An 18,169-nucleotide genomic window follows, 5' to 3' on the forward strand; every position below is an offset into this window, starting at 1 on the left:
CTGGGAGTGGTAGCCTCAGACTTCCTGCTGAGGTAGAACTTTATAATTATTTTGAACAAAGAACCCATGAAACCTCACAGCTGACGGCTGCCGCCATGGAGAGTTAGCTTTGCCTCCTTTCCCGTCCCCATGGCCCCTGCACGGCGGCTCCTCCCCAGCGGGAGCCGCTGCCTGAGCCCAGGCCGGGGAGGGGCCTGTGGGGGTCGGGCCTGCCTCGATGAGTGTCCCCTCCCTGGCCCGGTAGCTCCTCTGCTGAGTACACACCAGCTCAGCCTCAGTGATGTCCTCCCTTCCTCTCTCCAGAGCCTGGCCAGGGCACCAGATGCGGCAACAAGGAGAGCAAAGCCCGGCCCAGTCCTGCAGTGTGGAGGGCATGGGGGGGGGGGGGGGGAGCAGGCCCACTGCGGCCTGCCCGCCTCAGAGTCCTCAATCCGCTGGTCCACAGCCCCTTCTATGGCCACAGGGAAGGTCTGCTCACAGCAGAGCCTCACAGACATGCCACTTTCAAAACCACGGATTTTAATCCCTCAAGAAACTGTATGGGTCAACTAAGGTCACACACTCCCTCAATATCCTTCATTCACATTTCACTAGACCATTCCATAGGAACCGATTTTTGGCTGTTAATCTTTCTACTGTACATTTCCCATTTGATTAACTCTGCTCTTATTTTTATTACTTTCTTCCTTTTTCGCCTTTCCTCCCCTATTCTTTTTCTAATTTTTATTTAGAATGATGCTTAGCCTACTGATTTTCAGTTTTCCTATTTTTCTCAGACTATAAATCTCCCTCCATGTACAGCTTTGGCTGCATTCTACAAATTCTGATACATAGTATTTTCATTATCATCCAGTTACAAAGATTTTTCTAACTGCAATTATATCATCTTTTTAGACCCATGATATTTAAAAACTAAAAACTATTTTTTAATTTTAAAGTCTCAGAGATTGCCGAAACCGGTTTGGCTCAGTGGTAGAGCGTCAGTCTGCAGACTGAAAGGTCCCAGGTTCGATTCCGGTCAAGGGCATGTACACTGGTTACGGGCACATCCCCGGTAGGGGGTGTGCAGGAGGCAGCTGGTCGATGTTTCTCTCTCATCGACGTTTCTAGCTCTCTATCTCCCTTCCTCTCTGTAAAATATCAATAAAATATATTTTTTAAATATATATATATATTTTAAAAATATATATATATTTTAAAATTTTTTTTTTAATTGATTTTTTTAAAATATATATTTTATTGATTTTTCACAGAGAGGAAGAGAGAGGGGGAGAGAGTTAGAAACATCGATGAGAGAGAATCATCAATCAGCTGCCTCTTGCACACCCCCTACAGGGGATGTGCCCGTAACCAATGTACATGCCCTTGTTCCAAATCGAACCTGGGACCTTTCAGTTCGCAGGCCGACGCTCTACCCACTGAGCCAAACCGGTTTCGGCCAATAAAATATATTTTAAAAAATAAATAAGGTCTCAAAAAAAAAAAAAATAAATAAATAAATAAATAAATAAGGTCTCGGAGATTTTATAGTTATCTTTTTGTTACTGTTTTTTAAAGGTTTTAATGGGTTTTAGAGGGAGAGGAAGGGAAGAAGGTCCCTATGGGCTTAATTCCCGGCCCGCACATGCCTGGTCTGCAGGCGTGATCCCTGCACACCCCCACCAGGATCCAGCCTGCGATCCAGGCGTGTGCGGCCGGAGTTAAATCCATGCACGGGGCCACACCCAGTGACCTCAGCACGCTGGCCAGGGCTTGTCACTAATTACAGTCAATCCCGCTGAGCCAGAGAGTCTAACTGGGAGTATTATATAATACAATGCTTTGACAAGCATGAGATTTGTACTAGGGTCCAGTTTTGATCAATTTTTACAAAGATCTTCTGTATGCTTGAAAACAAAGTTTCATAATGGAATGTTACTTATATATACATCAGACCAGCAGTACTGGTCCTGTTTAAAACATCTGTGCTCACCAGTTTCCATTTATTTATTTTTATCTGCTTATCCTATCAGTTCCTGAGAAAGGTCCCATCTGAATGCACTCTCCCTAAAACTTCCCGGAGTGCAGCTCCGGGCCAGTGGGTCCTGTCCGCGCTCACCGATGCCACGTGCAGTGGGAGTGTCCTCGGTGGGAGCGGCTTCACTAGCGGCCACGCCGTCTTCTGTCCACGCTCACCGATGCCACGTGCTGTGGACGTGTCCTCGGTGGGAGCGGCTTCACTAGTGGCCACGCCGTCTTCTGGCTGCCAGCACTCCGACCGGGAGGCGCGGTCCTGCGTCTCTCCCTCTCAATGTGACTCCGGTGTCCCCACTGCTTCTCGGGGTTCCTTTTCTCAGGATCGCTGGTGCGTTAGCAGTGGATTCTGTGGTGCCTGGGTGTGCTTTTCTTTGACTATTTGAGATTTCTGAGCTTCGTGGTTTATAGTTTTCATTACATCTGGGCATTTTAGCCACTATTCCTTCCAATCCTGCTTCCACACCCCCCTCCCCCAGAACTCCGTGTACACACACCTAGGAATGGCTAATTCACTCAAAGGTCAGTCCTGCTGCGCATTCTCTTCCCTCTCCTCAGGGCGGTCTGGGAGGTGCTTTTGCTGTGTCTTGAAGTTCACGGATCTTTCCTGTGATGCTAATTTGCTATTAATCTCTCTCCTGCACTGTTCATTTCAGATTACATTTTTTATCTCTAGAAGTTCTATTTCAGTCTTTTTTATATCTTTCATTTCACTCATTGTGCTTATTTTCCTCAACATTCTTGAATATGTGCAACTTATATATTACTTATTTTATTTATTTTTAAATATATTTTATCGATTTTTTACAGTGAGGAAGGGAGAGGGATAGAGAGCTAGAAACATCGATGAGAAAGAAACATCAACCAGCTGCCTCCTGCACTCCCGCCACCGGGGACTTGCCCTCAACCAATGTACATGCCCCTGAGCGGAATTGAACCTGGGATTCCGCAGACTCTATTCACTGAGCTAAACCGGTTTCTTATTTCAATGCCTTTGTTAGCTAATTCCATTGTCGCTGTTACTGTGGGGTCTGTTTCTATTGGCTAATATTCCTCCTGGCTTATGTCATATTTTCTTGCTTCTCTGCATGCCTGTAGTTTTTATTAGATTCCACTGGGTTTTACTATAGCCTTTTAAATAGCGTTGGACTTTTTCCCCTGGGACTGCAATTAAGTTACCTGGACTCGGCTGGGGCGGGTCCAGGGCCTTCTGTCTGAGGCTCGTTCACGAGGAGCTGCGCGGAGTCTGCCCGAGGCCCTAAGTCGGGGTGGGGACCTCTTCCTGGACATTGATAACATCATTCCAGGCCGCACAGAAGTACCCACTGACAAGTGAGCATCAAAAACCAAAGAAAAACGAGCCGCTGGATCTGTCAAACACTGGATCAGCTCCCCCTGCTGCGCGGCAGGCCAGACCACAGGGCTTCACAGCCTCATACGGCCCAAGGGCCGCAGCTCCCCACCCCTGCTCCGTGAACAAGCTGCTCTGGATGCACCCAGACAAGCTTTAACCGCAGGCCTCCCCCGGGCCGCGGCGTCACCAGTGACAGACACTGCGCTCCTCGGTCCCGGGCCTCTGCTCTGGCTCCGAGGGCTTCCTCGGGGGTCCGTGTCCGTGCAGACCTCCGGGATCTCTAAGCGGCTTCCTCCCGCCCCACACACCACACACTGACCCTCCGATTCCAGCTGCCTGTCCCCTCCCCCATCTCTGATCTCTGCTTCCTCAGTTCAGTAAGGCCCGTGGGCTATGTTTGCCCACCCACGCTTCCCTGCCCTGTAAAACAGAAACTGTCTCTAGGCTGAGATTGGCAAACTACGGCCTGAGGGCCAAACGCAGCCTGCTGCCTGCTTTTATAAATAAAGTTTTATTGGAACATATCTACACCCATTCATTTGCACACCTAGCAGGAAAGCAGCCACAGACCAGGGCAGAGCTGAGTGTCACAGAGCCCAGGGTCTGCAAGGCCCGCGCCGAGAGCGGTCACGCTGCAGAGGGAGCCAGGGGTCCGGCCCCTCCCGCGCCCCCCGTTTCCGGCACCTGGTCCTCACCTTCCTGGCGCCAGGCAACATCGGAGGCTGTGGCTTCGTGTGCTTGCCTGGTTTCAGGGTGAAGCCGGGCTCAGGTGTGGAGCGGGGGCGAGGTGAGCGGGGCGCCTCCCGCAGGTACCCAAAGCTCAGCGATAGAGAGAAAGCCAGAATTAATGCAAAAAATCCGTGCGAACCGAACGTTAAAAGCTGAGAAAGGCAGGCACAGTAACAGCACCGCGCTGAGCTACAGTGAAGCTGAGGCAGAAGGAAAAGTCACGTATTCTGGTTGTCTCGATTAAAAATTAGATTTTTTTGGCATCAAATTTGATTTTTCAAAGGACTTCTCTGAAAATGTCATTAATCTCAGGTCTGCACCGGAGGCAGAGCCTCCCCCTGCTCAGTCCGGTGGAGGGGACTCGGGCGGGCCCGTCATTAGAACAGCTGCTTGGCAGGGGGGCCTCGACAGCTGGTCGGCACCGGCCCCGAGCTGTGTCCCTTCTCGGAGACCCACAGCTCCCTGGGCAGCACGGCGCTCTCTCTGTCGGCACTAAAGGTCTCAGTGTGCGTGTGCCCGCACACCACCCGCTGACAGGAAGGGGCGGGAGAACAGCACTGGGTTCTTGGAATCGCTGAACAGTGCACGCCTCGAAGACGCTGTGGCCGCAGGGCACACTGTGTGGGGACTGCATCGGCGCCCATTACCCCGGGGGGCTGTGCCCACACCAGCCGTGCCCACCAGCAGTGCCCCACCAGCAGAGGGTGCTCGTGGCTGATGTCGGGAGACCCAATAGCGGTTCACGCTGCACCGCCAGACCGGCCGCCTGCACTTGAATTCTCTTTGGACGTCCCCCGTGCCCACATCTCTGCCCGGACCGCCGAGGAGCCCAGCCCCCTGCCGAGGCCGGAGCCGGCGGCTCTGAAGCCGGTCCAGGGACCGTGCTCCTGCGGAGACTCGCCACAGCAGCCCCGGTGCTCCGGCACCAGCACATAGCGTCCCGGGCAGCCACCAGTTCTTACCCAGGGCGGCGAACACCCCAGTGATGCGGACGGACCGAGTGTCCCGTGAGAACAGAGCGCCTCCTTCCACGCTCTGATCTCAGCGCTGACGTCCCGGCCCGCTAACCGGCATTGCCAGATGCACCAGAGCCGCACCGCCCGCTGGGCCCACAGGCCGCGCTGAGCTGGCGAGGCTCCAGTGGTTTCCCAGCGTCATCAGGCCCGCTCCAGGGTAGTCTTCCCACGGATATTTAGAGAGAGCAGAAGGGAGGGAGGGCCAGGGAGAGGGGAGAGACACATCCATGGGCTGCTTTCTGCCCCGACTGAATTGGGACCAGAGATGAACCTCCACCCCAGGTACATGCCCTTGACCGGAAATCGTACCCGTGACCCTTCAGTTCACGGCTGATACTCTAACCACTGAACCACACCAGCCATGGCTCTCACAACATTTAAACAACAGTTTGCTTGGTTCCTAGCTACTTTCGTATGGAAATGGACTAGCATTGTTGAGCTTGCATTGGGAAAGCATCGCCATGGGCCCGAGTCGGAGGAGGACAGCCAGTTAGAGTGAGATGACCACGCGTGCTCCTGGTCAGTTCTCACAGCCACCGAGGGGGGAGGAGCCACGGAGACTGCACAGCAGCGGGGGCTGGTTTTGTTCCGGGCGCTGGGGAGGTTTCTCTGGAGCCAGATTCACCGAATCCTGACCACACGCCCCTTCCCACAGCGCCCTCAGTCCTCATCACCAGTGTCGGCTCTGCTTCCCCGCCAGGCGGTCACATCGAAAAGGTGAGCTGCCGAGGGCACCCCTCCAGGATCTCCTGGAAGAGAACACCCTTCATGTTACCCCCCCGAAAAAACCTGCTTCCCAACCAAAGGGGCCCATTGGGAAAACCGAGGCTGTCACTGGAGAGAGGACGGCCCGGGCGGGACTGCCTGGGGCAGCCGGTCGTGTGCGGGTCCAGGCGACGGTGGGAGGGCGTTGGTGCAGCCGGACAGTGAGCCGAGGAGGGCCTCGGGCAGAAGCGGCCTCGGGAGAGCCAGGGGCTGCTTTGGCTCCAGAGACGTCCTGGGGAGAGGGAGCCTCGGGTGCCCGGCTGCCTGGAGCGCAGAGAAAGGGCCATGGGCCCAGCGGGTCAGCCTGGGACGAGCTGCCGCTGCCCGCTGCACCCCTGGCTGCAAGTCTCAAGTTCAGGGGCACACACAGTGGGGCAGGGAGGGAGGAAAGGCGTGGCTGCTCCCGGGAGGGAGAGCGCTGGTCCTCTGCCTTGAGGGTTGGTCAAGGCGGGAGCATAGGGCGGAGGAGGGTTGGTTGCCAATGTGTACCCTCAGGGTCCTGGCCTCGCCGATGGGCCAACGCCAGGGCAGCGGCCATTAGTCACTGCAGCTGGTCCTGGGTCTGTCACCATGGTGCCGCCTGGGTTTGCTGCTTTCCTGGGCTGGCCCAGACGCCTCTCCGAGGAGGGCAGTCAGGGGTCCAAACCGCATGACCAGCGACGCCGGCGGGCACCGGCTCTCCTCCCGGGACCTGAGCCTGCTGTTCGCCGCTGGCCCGCCTGTTCGCTGCCGTGTCCGTCGCCATCCCGCCGGCCTTTCGCTCCTTACGTCCGGCCTCCCTGGCAGACCCCGCCCAGCCCAATCCCGGATTCTAACCAGGGGTTCGCCCCGCCGGCGGACCGCCTTTCGGCAGCCGGACAGTGTGGTTCGCTGCAGAGCTCGGTGAACGTGAGCAGAGGTTTGTTATGCAACTTCAAACCTCCTGGGTTTCCCTCAAGATTAATCAATATTTAGAACACCAAGTATTCTATGTCAGCACTTCCTACACAAATAAAACGGCGACATCAGTAACACTGCCTACTGGAAAACAAATCTCTGTTTGTGGGTTAGAGCAGTGCTAAGACTCCGGACAGACGGAGGGGGCAGGACGCGGGCGGGTCCCTGTGCACCCAGCACCGCACCCAGCACCCAGCTCAGCCCCGGCGGCCTGGGCATGGAGACCGAGCGAGGCTGGTCTGACCTCAGGTCCACTCTCCCAAGTGCCCGGTAAATGGTGTTGAGTGACACAACCTTCCCCCAACCCCAGACCTGCCAGGAGGAAAATGAGAGAATTTTCCATGTTCAGTATCCAAAGTGACAGGGTGGGTTTGTTCTCTGAAGACCTCATTCTCCTCAAACATCACTGCACTGGAGCCGCCCCCCCTTCCACCTGCTCCCGGACAGGAAAGAGGACGGGGTGGGGGTCGAGGAAGGAGGGGCCCCGGGGACAGAAGCCATCCATGCCTCCAGCCTCCTGCTCCCGAGGAGGGAGAAGAGGTGTCCGATCGTCTGAGGAAAGAGCCGGCAGTACCGGGAGAAAGACTGTCTGGTGAGACAGAGAACACGGAAACTTCCCAGGCGGGTCTGTGAAGGCAAGGTGGGGCTCGGGGTGAGCGTCCACCTATGAACCAGGAGGCCACGGTTCCAGTCCCGGTCGGGGCACATGCTCAGGTTGCGGGCTCCATCCCCAGTAGGGGGCGGGCAGGAGGCAGCCGACCCATGACCTGTGGGCACAGATCCCCTCGGCTGCCTCTGAGAAGGCTCTGGTCTCCGGCCTCATTCCCTGGTTCAGCATCCGCGACAGCCCAGCAAGGAGATGGGGAGTGGGGGGGGGGGGGGCGACAGGAAAGGAGCCCCGCCTTAGAGACCTGGCTGTGGACAGGAAGCGGCCATGACACACGGAACTGTGCACGTGTGCACGCGTGTGTGACAGGAAAAGGACCGCAGGGCAGCGCACACTGAACCCACAGGGACGCCCACTTATAAAGGCCCCGAGGAGAGGGCGGCCTCGCCGTGAGCTATTTCACCATTTCTGCCAACTTCAGGAAATCACACACAGGTAAACGCAGTAAGAAAAGCCAGTGCTGCCCTGCCTGGGAGCTCAGTGTGAGAGCAGGTGGGCCGGCGGCCTCACCCTCTGCCTGGCCCCGCGGGCAGTGGCGATGGGTGGTCTGAGCGGGCAGGCGCTTTGTGTCAGTGGACAGACACAGGCACACTCTGTCCACGCTCCGTGGCCACAACCACAGCCCGCCAGTCCCACGCACGCAGCCCCTCGCAGAGAGGGGCACCCCGGGCCCCTGTGCGCACCCTTCCCTCTGGGCTGTGCCTTTCTCCCGCCCACGAAGTCCACGTCCACGTGTGCAGGCATGGAACACAGCGGCACGTGTGCAGGCATGGACACAGCGGCACGTGTGCAGGCATGGAACACAGCGGCACGTGTGCAGGCATGGAACACAGCGGCACGTGTGCAGGCATGGACACAACAGCACGTGTGCAGGCATGGAACACAGCGGCACGTGTGCAGGCATGGACACAACGGCACGTGTGCAGGCATGGACACAACGGCACGTGTGCAGGCATGGAACACAGCGGCACGTGTGCAGGCATGGACACAGCGGCACGTGTGCAGGCATGGACACAACGGCACATGTGCAGGCATGGAACACAGCGGCACGTGTGCAGGCATGGACACAGCGGCACGTGTGCAGGCATGGACACAACGGCACGTGTGCAGGCATGGACACAACGGCACGTGTGCAGGCATGGACACAGCGGCACGTGTGCAGGCATGGACACAGCGGCACGTGTGCAGGCATGGACACAGCGGTACGCGCCCACGAGGGCAGACGGGGCGTGGGAGCGCGTGCACGGGGAAGAAGGCGCAGGCAGGCCGCGCCGAGTGTGCCCGCTGCCCACCACACACGGGGATGCCCTTCCCGCGGCAGCACGTGCCAGCCCCAAACCCTTGGTTGCTGCCCTCGGCGGAGGGCTCTGCGGAGACTCCACAGGAACGTGCGCGGAGCAGCCGTGCAGCCAAACCAGCTCCCGCCAGGCCTCACCTCGGCGCCTCGCGGGAACCGCGCGCTCGGGAGCCGGGCCGAGCGCCCCCACGGCCCGGTATGCGGGACTGCGCACCCCCACCTCCCACGCCCGCACCCTGTGGCCGCTCTGGGGAGATGGAATGTTCTGGGTGCACAGCTGGGAATACACTGAAAACAGAAACTGGATGCTATAGCAGGGGGCCATTTGTGGTATGCAAATCGCCTTGAAAAGGCTGTTATTTTAAAATACTTAAGGCTAGGTATCCAGAGCGCTAGTTTCTTCTCTTTTCATCTTTAGCATGTACTAAAGCGCTGTGTCTGACACCGGCGAGCGGACTCCGGTCCCGAAACCAGGCTTCGGGGAGTGGTGAGAGCCGTCCTGGTCGTGTCCACAGGCCTGAGGGCTGTGATCGGACAGAGGCGGTGATGGCCGACTCACAGCTCCCTCCGCCGGGGCTCGCTGGAGCCACAGCACAGCTCCCTCCGCCCGGGCTGCGCTGGGAATGAGACAGCGGAAGCAGGACCGCCCGCTGCCATGCACTGGCCGCCGTGGGCTGTGCGGCGGCTGGGGTGCCCTAGTCCCTCTTAGGGAGCTGGCGGGCTGCTGCTCAGCATGGCAACGGGCCCCAGAGCAGGCCTTCCAAAACCAGAAGCCAGGCAAAGCTGAGCCCTTTATTTTTTTAAGCTTTTTACTGATTTCCGAGAGGAGGGGAGGAAAAAAGAGAGAGAGAAACATCAATGAGAGAGAATCATTGATCGGCTGCCTCCTGCATGCCCCACACTGGTGATCGAGCCTGAAACCCAGACGCACGTCCGGCCCAGGAATCAACCACGGAGCCACGCCTCTGGCGAAGCCGCGCCTGCTAAGGAAGACAGTGTCACTGCCTTCCCACTGGCGACGCGGTCACGACCCTGGCCCAGCCCCAGGGAGGAGCAAGACCCCGCCTCTCCCAGGGCTGTGAGAACCAGGCGGAGCCGTCAGTCTGGCCGACACTGTCTCCTGTGCCTGGAATACGCTGTGAGCTACGCCCGGAGCACCGGTACTGCCTGGGACCAGCCCCGGCCGCCGGCTGGCCCAGCTGCTCTGCCGGCAGCACAGCGCCGGGCACAGTGCACTGGACGCGCAGGCTGGGCCCGGCGCGCCGAGCGGCCCCGGGATGACAAGGACGGGAGAAGGCGGGCTTTCACATCGGCCGGTGAGCTCTGCGGCCACGCGAGGCCTCTGCTCCGGACCCAGAGCCAGCGGCCGGAGCGAAGCCCTTCTGTCAGGAGGGAGCCGGGGGCCGGTGCTGATCCCAGACCTGCCCCGGCCTGCTCCAGGACCGGGACCCAGTGGCTAGCTTCTTTGGGCCTCGGCTTCCTCACCTGCAAAGCAAAGGGACGAACCCGCTGCGACTCCGCACTGAGGCTGCAGGTGGGTCACTGCTGCGCGCAGGGCCACGGGGTGAGCCTGTGGTCAATCCGCCCTCGAGCTCAGGCACAAACCCAGAGTTTACTAAGAGGAGAACCAGGACCCGCCAGCGACAGCCCCTTGCCATCTACGGCCTCAGCAGCCCCGCGCCCCAGGGCCCAGGCCTCCCGCGCCCACGCAGCGGCTGCAGAGCCCTTTCACAAACACTGACAGGCCCTCCCTCTGCAGTCCACAGTCCCCAGGGACAGATCTGAGCACAGAAACCACGCCACACACAGCCCCACAAACAGCAGACAGCCCTGTGGCCATGCAGTCGGCCTGTCTGTGCCTCTCACAGCTGGGGTTTGACAGGGTCCTCCTGGCTTGGGGTCCCTCTGCAAACCAACCATGATGACGTCGGGGAGGCAGGCGCCAGGCTGCAGGGCGCCGCTCCGCCAGGCCACACAGGCGCTGCCGCTCTGCCTGGGGGGCGAGGGCCGCCAGCACCCACCTCTCCACCCCCCGACGGTGGAGCTGGGCAGTGGTGCTCACACCGGCAGACCCCACCGGAAGCTGGACCCATCCCTCAGCCACCGTCTGCAGCCAGAAGCAGGAGACGAAGGCAGACCACAGCACGGCCCCCTGGGAAACCGGCGGCACTGAATTCATCCCCATCATTCAGCCTCTCCCGCGGGTCCTCTCGCTGAAAACACCAGAAGGTTCAGAAGCCATTCATAAGCTTTCCAGAAGGCATGCAGCTGCCATGGTAACCCTGGCAACGTATCTGTCGGTGCTGGGACATAGGAAGTAGCACCCCTAACGCATTCAATACAGTTTGGGGCCACCGATTTGTAGCAAAACAAATCAGAGCAACTCACAGCCCCCTGCGCCACTGGGGGCGGAACCCTCACCCCAGGACGAGCAGAGCTCCACCCGGAACGCTCACCTGCGGGCAAAGCAGAACCAAGGAGCACGCTCAGGCCGCCGCCACGCGCGGGTTTGGTGAAGCAGATGCAGGAGTGTCTTAGGCTTCAGGGAGAGAAGCAACCACATCGCGGCCAGACTCCCCCTGAATTCAGCCGAGCTCTGGAGAGAACAGCGCCGATGACTTATCCAGAGGGCACCTGCCCCCGTTCCGAGGTGCCTGCTCAAATGCCCACACTGCCCTCAGCGAGCCCGGCGGCTCATGGCTCAGGACTGCTGGCCCCCACGCCTCCCCGACCGCCGGGCCTCCCCCGCACGCCCACACAGACCCTGCCTCCCCTGCATGCCGGGCCTCCCGAGCCCCCACCGCTCCCCAGCCGCCGTGTGTGCGGGGACGGGTGCGAGCGCTCCTGCACCCGCTGCTCCGGCATCTTCAGCCCCGCGCCCGCCCGCCCGCCCGCCGGCAGCCCCCGAGTACCTCCCTGCCCTGCGCGGGAAGCGCCCCTCTACCGCCCCTCCGCGGAGGCAGGGCTGGGGGAGGGGCGGCGGGCGCCGGCCGGCCTGCCGCGGGCTTCCATAGTAACAGCTGGGAACACCGCATTGCAGTCTTTCCGAAGCCGCCGGCCTGGGAGCGGGAGCGCCGCTATGACATGCTGCCAACGCCGGTGTGTGTGTGTGTGTGTGTGCCCAGCCTGCCTGCGGGGTCATCGGGGAGCTGGGAAGAGCGTGACCTGACCGTGAGGAAATGGAGGCGATGACACCATGCCCGCTCCCTCCTGCGGAGCACGACTCAGCCCCAGAGGAGCAGCACTCCTGCTGAGCACGACTCAGCCCCAGAGGAGCAGCACTCCTGCTGAGCACGACTCAGGCCCCAGGACTCCGGCCACAGCGCAGGCACGGGCCCGGCTCCTTGGGGCAGCGGCACCTGCAGCCCAGCCAGCCGCCCCGCAGCCCAGAGGCCACGCGTGGCCGGGCGGGAGCAGGCGCCCCGCTCAGAGCTTGGCAGGAGCCGCGCTCACCAGGCGCCCTCCGGGGGCACGGCCCCTGGGAAAGCCCACAGGGACCAGGCGGTCCGAGCGTGCGGCCCGCACACAGGGTGGGTCTGGGAGCCGCGGGCCCAGGAAGGTTCTGTGCAGAAGGAGGCGTAGCAGGCCAGGCCATTCGGCAGGGAAGGGAGAGGGGGAAGCCCCCACAGCGCACACAGCCCTCAGCACGGCCAGCGGGTCCTCAGCCTGAGCCGTCACGCCTCCATCACCCCACCATCACCCCTCCATCACCCCTCCATCTCCCCACCATCACCCCTCCATCACCCCACCACCCCTCCATCACCCCTCCAACACCCCTCCATCACCCCTCCATCACCCCACCATCACCCCTCCATAACCCCACCACCACACCATCACCCCTCCACCACCCCTCCATCACCCCACCACCACACCATCACCCCTCCATCTCCCCACCATCACCCCTCCATCACCCCACCACCACACCATCACCCCTGCATCACCCCTCCATCTCCCCACCATCACCCCTCCATCACCCCACCACCACACCATCACCCCTCCATCTCCCCACCATCACCCCACCACCACACCATCACCCCTCCATCTCCCCACCACCACACCATCTCCCCACCATCACCCCTCCATCACCCCACCACCACACCATCACCCCTCCATCACCCCACCATCACCCCACCATCACCCCTCCATCACCCCACCATCCTCCCACCACCACCACCACGGACAGATGCCCGGTGCCTGGCACCTGAGGTGCCCACGGGAGGGGCAGACTGAGCCTAGCAGGGCGACATCACGCACCCCCCGGGGACCACCTCCAGGCGGACGGTTGTCTAAGTGGCCTCTGTCCACGTGTTGTATTGGACCCAAGCCCATGCCCAGCCCGACCCCAGCAGGCGCCGGGTAAGGAACAGCGAAGGGGCACGGGCCCCCTGGGTCCAGCACCATGGAACGCAGGTGGAGCCTGCCAACACCGAGCTGCCTCTGTGAAGCCCCACCCTCCCAGTGTAGGCTCCGGACCCTTCTCCGTCCCTGGGAGCCAGGGCCACACCTCACCAGCAGCCGCTGCTTTCCTAGGCTCCGACCAAAGCTCCCACGCCAGCCCGAGGGGCTGCTCCGGCCTGGTGCCGGAGGCGGGGGGAGCTGCCTGCGGAAGTACCGCTGCTTCCCCACCGGCTCCCTGCGCAGGTGAGGGCGGGAAGTGAATCTGAGGCCGGGTAAATTCCTGGCCAACTGGCCACCTCCCAGCACCGCTCACCTGCAGGCAAAGCAGAACCAAGGGAACTCGAGGAAGTCTGCCATCGGTGCCTGTGGACTCACTACCGGAGTGAGCAGCTCAGAGGACCTCGCATCAAACGCCCCTGGCATATCCAGGCCTGAGCACCCGCTGCCGCTCTGCCTTTCAAGTCAGAGATCAAGGCTGGCCCTGGCGGCCTCGCCCGCCAGCCGCGGCCACGCAGCCCAGGGCAGGGTGAGCTCTCCCCACTGACGGGGCTGAGGCCCGAGAGGCCTGCCCCCGAGAAGCCTCCGGGAATAGACAGTGCCCAGCGAGCGAGGCCTGGCAGCGGGAACTACTGGGGGAGAGAAACCAGCGGGGGGTGGGGCTCGGGGCTGGAGGTGGGAGGTCAGAGGTGGGATAACGAGGAGGAGCCCACTATAGAACCATTCAAACCGCTTCCAGGTCAACCGTCGGAAAACCAAGGCCCTGGCCGATAGCCGGGATGGTCAGCGCATCGTCCGGACATGCTAAGGTTGCAGGTTCGATCCCAGTCAGGGCACATACCAGAATCAACTGACGAATGCATACATAGTAGGACAAACAGATGTTTCTCTCCCCTCTCCCCCCATTTACTCTAAAACATATTTTTTTAAATGCAAACCCAGGGCAGCGAGCAGGTTCAGTTAGAGACGGGGGGGGGGGGGGGGGGGGGAGGGGGGGGGCGGCTCACAGGAGCAGTACCTCCCGGTGCTCGGTGCTCGGCTGGGAGCCGGCAGCTGCTGGCCTCCACAGCCCCGCCCCGGGCACTTCTCCCAGCAGCTGCCTGCCCTTTCCGGCGGGAGCTCCTGCCTACCGGGAAGGAGTGAGACCTTCCTGAAGCCTTAGAACTCATTGACTTCTTTTTCCTGTAATCATCACCGGAGGACAGGCTGAGAGCGAGGGGGAGAGAGGGAGAGAGGAACATCGATTGGTTGCCTTCCCCAAGCTCCTCCCTGGGGATCAGACCTGCCGCCAGGTGTGTGCCCTGACCCAGAATCCCCGGCAACCTGCGGGGCACTGAGGCAGGCGAGTCCATCTGATATTTCTGTCTGTGATCCTCACACAGGGTATTTCTCCCACTGGTTTTTAGGGAGGGGGGGGGGGAGAAACATGGATGTGAAAGAGACACATGCCCCAACGGAGGCTGGGGATCGAATCTGCATCCCAGGTACATGTACTTGACCAGGAAGTGAACCTGAAACCTTTCAACACTAGGGCAGACACTAACCACTGGGCTCACCCGCGAGGGAGATTTCTTTGATTTAATGGATGTTACGCATGTGAAAGGTTCCCAAAAGTTTACACTTCTCAAAATGAAGGCACAGCGGTTACACAACAGCCAATATCCACAGGCACGCAATCACCTTCCTGCGGTTCACTCGTTAAATACGAGACGAGAGACCTACAGGCCGCTCACCAGCAACAGGAGTGACCACGGCAGAATGTGCTCCTTAATTAAAACGCAGTAATGAAATTCGCAATGTAGCTCAGGCCGTTAGCTGATGGTGTTACTGTTAACTTACATTTGATACAAATTATGGAAACATCCCTGTAGGTCTCCTTTGGACGCTTAACAGAATGCTCAGGAGGATCACTACCAGCTTATGATGTTTATTTCCTCAAAAATAGGCAACCAGTTACCAAAATCCCCATGAAAACACCCAGGAGTGAGTGGCACACTGGCTAAAGGAAAGAAACCATGCAGTCAAGCCCCCTGGTGCTGGGCCCACACAGCACAGGGACCACCAAGAAGAGGGGAGAACATAAAAATAAAATACATAGCCCTGGCCGGTGGCACTCAATGGTTAGAGCGCCGGCCTGCACACTGAGGGGTCTCAGGTTTGAATCTCCGTTGAGGGCTTGTACCTCAGTTACAGGCTGGATCCCCAGCCCTGATCAGAGCGGTGTGGGAGGCAACCAATCGATGTCCCTCTCTCACATCGATGGTTCTCTCTCCCCTTCTCTTCCTCCCTTCCACTCTCTGAAAATCAAGGGGGAAAATATCCTTGGGTGAGGATGAACAAAACAAAACAAAAACAAAAACAAAAACATACACATATAACCCTACAGGCACGGGGGGGGGGGGGGGTCCTCCAGGGGTTTCAAGCATAAAACAGGTCACCGAGTCAGCAGGAAGGTCCAAGATCCTCTGCACAAACCGAAATCAGAGCCAAACAGCAGTTCAAAGCAGCAGCAAAAGCAGATCCAGCCCAGCTGCTGGCTCAGGTGGTTGAAACGTCGTCCCGTACATCAAACATTGTGGGTTTGATTCCCAGTCAGGACACATGCCTAGATTGTGGACTTGATCCTCGGTCGGGGCATGTATGGGAGGCAACCCATTGGTTTCTCTCTTACATCCATGTTTCTTCCCCTCTCCACCCCCTGCTTCCTCTCTCTCTAAAAAATCAATTAAAAAACACACACATTCTTAGGTAGAGGGCACGGGAAGGGCGCGCCTGTAATATTTCCAACACTAAGAGTAATTTTTTTAAAACACAGATACAGCCTTTCCGGCAGTGACGGCCTCCCCAGACAGCAGGCCTCTCGCTCAGGATCTCCTCCGTCCCTCTCCGGAAGAGGAGAAGAGGAATCACCAGAAGCAGCGCCTGGTGCAGAGCCCCAATTCCTGCTTCATGGATGTCAAATGCCCAGGATGCTCTGAAGCCACCACCGTCTTCAGCCACGCACAAACGGTAGTTTTGTGTGTTGGTAGCTGAACTGTCCTCTGTCAGCCAACAGGAGGAAAAGCAAGGCTTACAGAAGGATGCTTCTTCAGAAGGAAGCAGCACTAAAAGCACCTCAAATCAAGATGAGTGGGAAACCATCCCAATAAACACATTTTGGATACAAAAAACAAACAAACAAACAAACAGATGCAAACTCCTACAATAGATACACACAAAAAGAAATGAAAACATGTGCACACTAATACCTTACACGACGTTCCTAGCAGCACGTACTCCTAACAGCCAACAAGGGGACCCAGATGCCGACCAGGGCTACCGCGTGCACAAACGTGGTGCGGTCTGTGTGGAACCTGACTGGGCAGCAAAGAGGAACACTGACAGCCACCCCGCTACTACAGCGATGGGCCCTGGAAACACGATGCCAAGTGCAAGAAGCCAGAGTCAAAGACCCGTGCTGCATGGTCCTGCTCACACGAGTGTCCAAAACAGGCACAACCCTGTGAACACACTACAGCCACGGAACTGGGCACACGAAGAGATGGATTGTGTGGTAAGTGACTATCTCAATCAAGTTATTTTTTAAAAACCTGACACAATCCAGCCAATGGCCAACATCTGAGTTCACATCACTTAATGAGATATAGCTCATATCTCAAAGAAACAAACAAAGAAGGAAAATTATTCCCCCAGTTGCATTATTTGGGGGGTATCCCTTCAAATAATATTAGCAGTTATTGGTTTGGCTCAATGGATAGAGTGTCAGCCTGTGGACTAAAGGGGCACAGGTTCCATTCCAGTCAAGGGCACCTGCTCGGTTTGCAGGCTCGATTCCCATTGTGGGGCATACAGGAGGCGGCCAACCAATGATTCTCTCTCATCACTAATGTTTTTCTCTCTCTCCCTCTTCCTCTCTGAAATCAATAAAAATATACATTAGAAAAAAATGTATTTTTATATACATTTTATTGATTTTTTTACAGAGAGGAAGGAAGAGAAATAGAGAGCTAGAAACGTCGATGAGAGAGAAACATCGACCAGCTGCCTCCTGCACACCCCCCACCGGGGATGTGCCCGCAACCAACGTACATGCCCTTGACCGGAATCGAACCTGGGACCTTTCAGTCCGCAGACCAATGCTCTACAACTGAGCCAAACCGACTTCGGCAGAAAAAAATGTATTTTTGAAATAGATAAATAAAAAGAAAACAAACAATCCTATCTAAAAAAAAGAGCGATATGCAAACTGACCATACCTCTGCTACGCCCATAAGCCAATCAGAAGCAAATATGCAAATAAACCCAACCAAGATGGCTGCAGCCACAGAGAGCAGGAGGGAGGCTTGGGTTTCCCCAGCGATGGAGAAAGCCAAGCTTTCCATATACCCTGGTCGGCCCAAGCCTTCAGGCTACAAAGTTTCAATTATAAAAGATAAATAAATCCGAGCTGGAGAGAGCAGGAGGCTAGGGTTGCCCCCTGCAATGGAGGAAGCCAAGCTTCTGCAGCCCTGGCCTGCCTTGGCCTCCACTCCAGGCTACAAAGTTTCAATTATAGAAGATAAATAAATCCCAACAGAAATGGCTGCCACCACTGAGCGAGCAAAAGGCTTGACTCCACTCCAGGCTACAAAGTTTCAATTGTAGAAGATAAATAAATCCCAGATACTAGGGCTTCCCCTTGGGTTGCTGGAGGGTGTGACCAGCCTGTAAACCACCAGAGGCCCCTTACCCAGGCCACCCCACACCCCAAGGGAACCCCCACCCTGATCCAGGACACTCTTTGAGCAAACCAGCTGGCCCCCACCCATGCACCAGGCCTCTATCCTATCTAATAAAAAAGTAATATGCAGATTGACCATTACTCCAAAACACAAGATGGCTACCCCATGTGGACTCAAGATGGCCACCACAAGATGGCCAGCAGGGAATGACAGTTGGGAGGGACCAGGCCTGCAAGGGAGGGCAGTTGGGGGCAATTAAGCCTGTAGGGGAGGGCA

General features: G+C 58.0%; 1 protein-coding gene and 1 pseudogene across 2 annotated transcripts in view; one reads left to right on the forward strand and one right to left on the reverse strand.

Moving 5' to 3' along the window:
• TRAF3 (TNF receptor associated factor 3) overlaps positions 1-18,169 on the reverse strand; it is an 81,662-nt gene that overhangs the window by 34,213 nt on the left and 29,280 nt on the right. The window lies entirely within an intron of this gene.
• On the forward strand, positions 13,177-16,358 carry LOC311612781 (small ribosomal subunit protein eS27-like; annotated as a pseudogene). The gene is made up of 3 exons: positions 13,177-13,187; positions 13,308-13,418; positions 16,028-16,358. The product of its transcript is annotated as a small ribosomal subunit protein eS27-like (transcript).

Source organism: Pipistrellus hanaki (assembly GCF_964339955.1).
Source record: "Pipistrellus hanaki genome assembly, chromosome: 1".
Taxonomy (NCBI): domain Eukaryota; kingdom Metazoa; phylum Chordata; class Mammalia; order Chiroptera; family Vespertilionidae; genus Pipistrellus; species Pipistrellus hanaki.